Raw genomic sequence first — 7,747 nt, 5'->3', positions numbered from 1 at the left:
AGAATACATTTCATGAATTCTTATTTGGTGTGATGAATGACAGCTTGCTGTAAATGAACAGCGAGGTACAGTAATAAGAAAAACAATTGTGTAATAGTGTAATGTTTTGTCTGCTGCTTGACTCAGACGACGATGAAATATCTAAGTGTAACGTTACAGAGCGATATGGAACGGAACGAGTCCATAACCCTTTGACAATGAAAGCAACATCAAATTTGCGTTGGCCTTCTGGGACAACAAACACTTCCCAGTGCCTTTTACATTGCGAATGCCAGTTGTTGTAATAGTTCAAGGTTTTTTACACGAGATGGCAGTTTGTGCAGTGGTGTTACGGATATCTCCTCGTGTGAGCAACAGGGGTGTCTTATTTTGGTTCTGAAAGAGTGGATTTCAATAAATTGGCAGTAATCTTAGCAGATTTTCTTCAAGAAATACCAAGAGGTGAGTTTACAGCAGAAATATTTCAATCTAATACTGTTTTGAATTATGTAAATAGTATAAAACTTAAGTTGCCTGTGAGCAACATTGCCCATAGTTGGGACATGTGCCATGAGTATATTACATATGCTTACGGCGGATATTCAAAACAATAAAATCGTGACACTTTCAAGCTCATTTTGTGGTGTCCAACCACTCTCAACAGTAAAATGATGGGACAGCAATGAAAAAAGAATGTGCCCTGTCCCAGTATCGTACGTCAGTACAACAAGCATATGGGAGGAGTTGATCTTGATGGTTTGCTGATAGAGCTCTACAGAGTACCCATGAAAACTAGGTGTTAATACATGAGATTGTTTGGATTTATGCTAGATCTGAGCGTTGTAAATGCCTGGCTGGTATTTCGAAGAGAATCTCTGGACAAGACGACCTCATTGAAGATATTCAGGGCAGATATTGCCAATTGTTTGATGTTTTCAGGGAAAAGGAAAGTAGGAAGGCCCTCAATACATACCACCACAAAAGAAGAGGAGGAAGCAAACAGCTCCGACTGTTAGACAAGATGTCCGATTTGATAATATGGAGCATTGGCCTCTATACAGCCCCAAAGGTCGTTGTCGTTATTGTCCATCTGGATTTTCTAGTCATTTGTTCAAAATGCAATCTAGTACTGTGCTTCGTTCCAAAGAGGAACTGTTTCCAAAAATTCCATTGCAAGAACTAAAAGGCAAAATGAAACAGTTCTATTACACAGCAGGAATGCATAAATGTGTTTATAAATCAAAATATTCACGTACGGGAAACCTTTTGCTTGAGGTTATTGGCAAACACTTTTTACTATAATATGTATAAATGTGGTCTACTGCTGGCAATGTTGCTTGTAAGCAACATTCCATAATTTTTGTCACAAATTTCTAAAACTGACTGAATTGTATTTCTTTAAGCATAATAAAATATAAGCACTAAAAAAATTTTGTTTTTATTTTCACCATTTGCCAAGTAAAGGGATAAGGTCGGTAGTGGCGAAGGCGAATGGCTAACTTCGATTTACTGGAAAATTTTCGGGAAAGTGTTGGCCACCTATAAAGAACATCGAATCTTGAAAACCAGTGCGGCCCATTCTCGGATACTGATACTGATCAGGGTCCTCCATTAGGTCGGTTTAAAGGAAGACGTCGCTAAATCCAGATACATGCTGTTAGTTACCGGGCCGGCCAGGGTGGCCGTGCGGTTCTAGGCGCTACAGTCTGGAACCGCGAGACCGCTACGGTTGCAGGTTCGAATCCTGCCTCGGGCATGGATGTGTGTGATGTCCTTAGGTTAGTTAGGTTTAAGTAGTTCTAAGTTATAGGGGACTGATGACCTCAGATATTAAGTCCCATAGTGCTCAGAGCCATTTGAACCATTTTTTGTTAGTTACCGGCAGGTTCGATCAACAGTGAGTTTTACGGAGATGTATAGTGGACTGAAATGGGAATCTCTGCAGGGAAGATAGCGTTCTTTCCGCGGAACACAATTAAAAAAAATTTAAAGAACCGGTGTTACCAGTTGGCTGCAGAACGATTCAACTGCCACCAACGCACCTTTCATGCAAGGATCGCGAAGAGGAGGGAAATCAGGGTAGGGAGGCAATAGATAATTTCTCCTTCGCTGCACTTGCTAGTGGAACAGATTACATGGCCAATAGAGGTACAATGTACCCTCCGCCATGCATATGGTGGCTTGCGATCTATGTATATAGATGCACCTCGTAAGTTACCAGATCTCCAATGTAATCTCAAATATTCCTCTGTAGCATCATACTACAGAAATTTTTGTTCTTGAAAATGTTCAATGGGCGCATTTCACTTCTCTTAAAGGATACACTGAACATTTATAAAAGACTTCTAAACACCTGGATTAGACGTCAATTTTTTTTTCTTAAGGACTGCATTTTATACACTAGTTAAATACTCGTCGGTAATTTTACTGTCCAAATAGTAAAACTCTTTCTCTAATTTCCTGAACTCGCTTCTATCAGCTTCACAGGGCTGTAATTAAACTACATACTATTACTCTTTCATTCTTTTCTGTTTGTCTTAAAATATGTTAGAGACGCTATGCATTTCGTACCTCTGTTCTTGCAAGTCCTGTCCCGCCACTGACAGATATAAAATGTAACCGGCAGCCTGCAAGATTTTCTTCTTTTAATTGTAATTGACTTCGTCAATTTTTTAGTTTCCCGGAATGCTTCCTATGTGCAGAATGAATAATACGCGATAGGCGAATTCTCACTACCTTCTCAGTTACGGTTTTCACTCCGTTCACCTATTAAGACTAAAATCTGTTTTCGGTACAAGCTGTAGATAGCTTTCTGCTCTTTTTATTTCATCCAGGCTACCAACAGAAATGGAAAAGATTGTGTTCTGGTCAATGTTGCCAAAAGCTTTCACTAAATCCAAAAATATTGTGAGTTTTAGCCTCAGTTAATCTCATTTAAGATAATTCGCAGGCTGCTTTTCCTTGCGTGTGCCTACATTTCTCCAGAAACTGATCTTCCCCGAGGTCGGCTTCTAACAGTTTATAGTTACATTGTAAATAACTCCTTTCAACATTTTGAAACCATGGGTTGTTACTCTCTTAAGATAAGAGAATGTTCACAATTTCCCCGAGCTGTCTTAGCATTGGATTTACTACACTATTTAGTCTGATTGTATTTCGTTTGCCTCACACCTTGCACATCTGGTGGAACAGTTCTGTCGTGGTATGCTCTGCAAAATACGTCAATTTTAAGGAAATATCTACTTAGAGCATTATTCGGATGTGTCCCTTTGACGAATTCTCCATCATTTCTCTCCTAATCTTTGTACAACTCTTGGTTTCCTTTGTACAGGCCTTGCGTGTATCTTCTAACCGTTGTTACGACGTTTTGCACCTCCGTCTAAATTTTTAGACTACCGTAACCTCTTGCGCCTTTCTAATTTGATCCATTTTTGTATTTTGTACTTCGATCAATTTTGTCAAATACCTGAGTTACGAAAGTGGCGATCGTTCCCCGCTTTGTCGCCACTGCTCTCAATCGTGAACGGTGAGACACCTTTTACTTCAGTGCCCTTCCTTTAATCCGCTACGCGCACGTTTACAGCTGTTGCTTGATATATCTTGTCTTTTAGCAGATGACGCGCGCTCAGCCGATCGCATCCATGAGTGTGTAAGTCTTGTGAGATGACATTGGTCATTTGAAGCTCTTTTCGGGGAAAACAGTCCCCCTTCAATAGCGCTTTTCTTAGATTTTCTTCCGGCTTTAGTTTCCATACTTTAAGCTCTCATTGCTGCTGATTTAAATTCCTGTTTTTACCCTTCGCTAAACCATAGAAAGGGCGCTTATGACCATAGCTCTTACGCGCCCTAAAACCGTAATAAAAAAGTTACGAAAGTATTGTCACTATATTTGAGTTTATGCCTCATTGATTTTCCGTTACTTTCACTACTTCAGTTGTCAGACATACCCATTTACCTTCTATTGTATTCCTTTGCCCCGTTCCAGTCGTTGCCTAATACTACCTATGAAACGCTGAAGTTTCTAGTTCTTTAACTAGGTCCTCTACTTCTCAACATTCCCAGACAGTTCGTTGTAATCTGAAGTTCATAACTAATAATGGGTAGACTTGCCATGTACTGCCGGAAATGGTTTGCAGTTAAGAACTTGTTTCGAAATACCTTGAGATTTTCATGGGAGCCCATAAGATATTCGGACGTGGTTTCTGATCATTACTAATAGCGAAAATCACCGCTTAGTTTTATACGGTTGTTAGACGAAGCAGTTACCATTGGCCTTGACGAGAGAAATAGCTTCTCCCTGCTTTATCGCTGCTGGGTAGTGTGTAAACATGTAGTAACATTAAATAAATGGTATAATCCATTTCATGCCCTTAGGTGGATAATACCTCTTTCTATATCTGGCTTTGCCATTACGGCGGTGGCGGTTTCAGGCTCGAGGTTTGTTGGGGACAACAGAAAAATAAAATTTCGTCGTAATGCTTCACTAGTAACTTATGGTAATAATAGGATGTTGCATTCATCTTCGCATTTTCCATGGATTGTTCTTGGATGATGATTCTTGTATGATACGTGAGTGTAATGGCCACGTATTTTGCCCAACCCATTAGGTCCATATTAAAATGTCGACGTTCCCACATATCTTTCGTAAAAGCCAGAACCACGTTCATTTATAGAAGATGTACATATAACTAAGTACACCATTAAGGATCACGTAAAACGCCCTTCATAGAAGATTTGAGAAAGATCTTACATACTATATCACGGACCGTAGCGTTCAGCTACCACAGTCGCTGGGGGTGTTGGGTTGGGTGGTAAGAGGGATTATGATAAAGCTTTGAGCCCAACCTACATCGGTAGGAATGATCATCAAAATAAAATAAGAGAAATCAGAGCTCGAACGGAAAGGTTTAGGTGTTCGTTTTTCCCGCGCGCTGTTCGGGAGTGGAATGGTAGAGAGATAGTATGATTGTGGTTCGACGAACCCTCTGCCAAGCACTTAAATGTGAATTGCAGAGTAGTCATGTAGATCTAGATTTATTACATCTAGATGTAGATTTAATAAATAAGCACAAATATTGAGAACGAATTTCTCACTCTGCGGTGGAATGTGCACCGATATGATGCTTCTTGGCGTACACTCCGCTGCACAGTAAAAAAAAAAAATTCATTCTGGAAACATGCCCCCCTTCCCCCCTCCCCACCGCATTCTGTGGCTAAGCCATGTTAGTGCTCTACCCTTTCTTGGAATGGTAGTCCTACAAGTTTAGGAAGGTAACTTCCGTGAAGTTGGAAAGGTAGGTGGGGTACTGGTGGAAGTAAAGCTGTGAAGACGGGTCGTGAGTCGTTTTTCTGTACCTCAGTTGGAGTACTTGCCTGACGAAGGCAAAGCTCCCAGGATCGATTCCTAGTCAAGCACTGTTTACTCTTCCAGGAACTTCAAAGCATTTAATGTGTCAATCCTTGTTCACCGAAGATGGACAAACATGTTTTTTGCCATATGTAGATGTTGGTTTTGCCAGAAGTCCCAATGCATCATTCTTACCACACCATTGTGCTTCATTTTATCACAAACTGACGTGAGTCTGTTGCAGAATTAGGTAAAAGTTTTAGCTTCATATATTATGATGATCATGGATAACGCAAACTTCGTTTAAAAATACACTGATACGGCAAAGAGGTCTTGGGAAACTCAGCTCGCTCTGAGTGTGCATGAGATAGATAGCGCCGTAGATAACCGTACGAACTTCACTGTTGTGTTCATGGGCTTCAGGAAGGAGTCCCCCCCTGCGGGTCCGGGGATTAGAATAGGCCTGAGGTATTCCTGCCTGTCGTAAGAGGCGACTAAAAGGAGTCCCTCCCCCTCAAGGGGGTAGTTAGCGCCTGCGTCCGGAGACGGACGATTCCACGACCTCTATTTGCGGTCATTTTGCTTTTTCACTTCTCGTTTCTTCCTTCCTTTGGTTGGTTCCTTCCTTTGGTTGGTTCCTTCCTTTGGTTGGTTCCTTCCTTTGGTTGGTTCCTTCCTTTGGTTGGTTCCTTCCTTTGGTTGGTTCCTTCCTTTGGTTGGTTCCTTCCTTTGGTTGGTTCCTTCCTTTGGTTGGTTCCTTCCTTTGGTTGGTTCCTTCCTTTGGTTGCTTCCTTCCTTTGGTTGCTTCCTTCCTTTGGTTGCTTCCTTCCTTTGGTTGCTTCCTTCCTTTGGTTGCTTCCTTCCTTTGGTTGCTTCCTTCCTTTGGTTGCTTCCTTCCTTTGGTTGCTTCCTTCCTTTGGTTGCTTCCTTCCTTTGGTTGCTTCCTTCCTTTGGTTGCTTCCTTCCTTTGGTTGCTTCCTTCCTTTGGTTGCTTCCTTCCTTTGGTTGCTTCCTTCCTTTGGTTGCTTCCTTCCTTTGGTTGCTTCCTTCCTTTGGTTGCTTCCTTCCTTTGGTTGCTTCCTTCCTTTGGTTGCTTCCTTCCTTTGGTTGCTTCCTTCCTTTGGTTGCTTCCTTCCTTTGGTTGCTTCCTTCCTTTGGTTGCTTCCTTCCTTTGGTTGCTTCCTTCCTTTGGTTGCTTCCTTCCTTTGGTTGCTTCCTTCCTTTGGTTGCTTCCTTCCTTTGGTTGCTTCCTTCCTTTGGTTGCTTCCTTCCTTTGGTTGCTTCCTTCCTTTGGTTGCTTCCTTCCTTTGCTCTTTTCCACCTCACTGTCTTCCTTACTCTATCCCTCGCCTTCTTCTCCTTGCCTTCTCATTGCCTTCTTCTCCTTGACTTCTCTGGTCTCCGCCTCGGCGTTTGAGACAGTCTGTCCTCTATCTCCCTCTCTCTTCTTTTTCCTCTTCTTCCTTCCTTCCTGTGAGCGCCTGAAGGCCGACCCACGCGTTCGCACGCGTAGCCGGTGACGGGGTAACGCGTAATTCCCCGCCCTGGGTAGACATGTAAGGCACGCACGTACCCCCTGGTAAAGGCCAGGCCCAGGGAGGGGTGATTGCCTGAGCTGATACCTTCTGACCATGCCGATTGGTCCCTCCGTCTGTTTCTCGGGAGGTGTGACCTGAGGTGTAAACATTCACCTAAGGCGGGAGTATCCCTCTGAGAGGGTCCCCACAAGGAAGGAGCACGCCATCGGAGACGCTGGCAATCATGGGGGATTCCTCCGCAATGGATTTCACTCCATCTCTCTAGACTTCTGCCCAAAAACGGAAACTTGACCAGCCACCAGTGACAAAAGTACTACCGCCTGCCCCACAGTTCGTCGTCGTTTCTCGATCTGAGGACGGAAAGGATTTTTCCTCTGTCAACCCTTTCGTTATCCAGAAGGGCGTAGATGCCATAGCCGGATCTGTCAAATCTTGTACCAGGTTGCGTAACGGTACCTTATTACTAGAAACTGAGAGCGCCTTTCAGGCACAAAAACTGCTTCTGGCCACACTCCTGTACACGTTCCCTGTCCGGGTGGAGGCTCACCGGACTTTGAATTCGTCTCGTGGTGTGGTCTATACTAGATCCCTCGACGGATTGACTGACGAGGAGATTCAATCTTTCCTCGCTGAGCTGGGCGTGACGGCTGTCCATAGGGTCATGAAAAAGGTCAACAATGACCTTGTACCGACCTGGACACTTTTCTTGACCTTTGATAGTGTTAAGCTGCCATCGTGCATCAAGGCGGGCTACGAGGTTATTTCTGTTCGCCCCTATGTCCCGACACCTACGCGCTGCTACCAGTGTCAGCGTTTCAATCACACCCGACAGTCTTGTTCCAATGCGGCTAAATGTGTCACTTGTGGCAGGGATGCCCATGAG

This window comes from Schistocerca nitens, chromosome 3, assembly GCF_023898315.1.
Source record: "Schistocerca nitens isolate TAMUIC-IGC-003100 chromosome 3, iqSchNite1.1, whole genome shotgun sequence".
Lineage (NCBI taxonomy): Eukaryota > Metazoa > Arthropoda > Insecta > Orthoptera > Acrididae > Schistocerca > Schistocerca nitens.
This window is presented reverse-complemented; position numbering follows the sequence as displayed.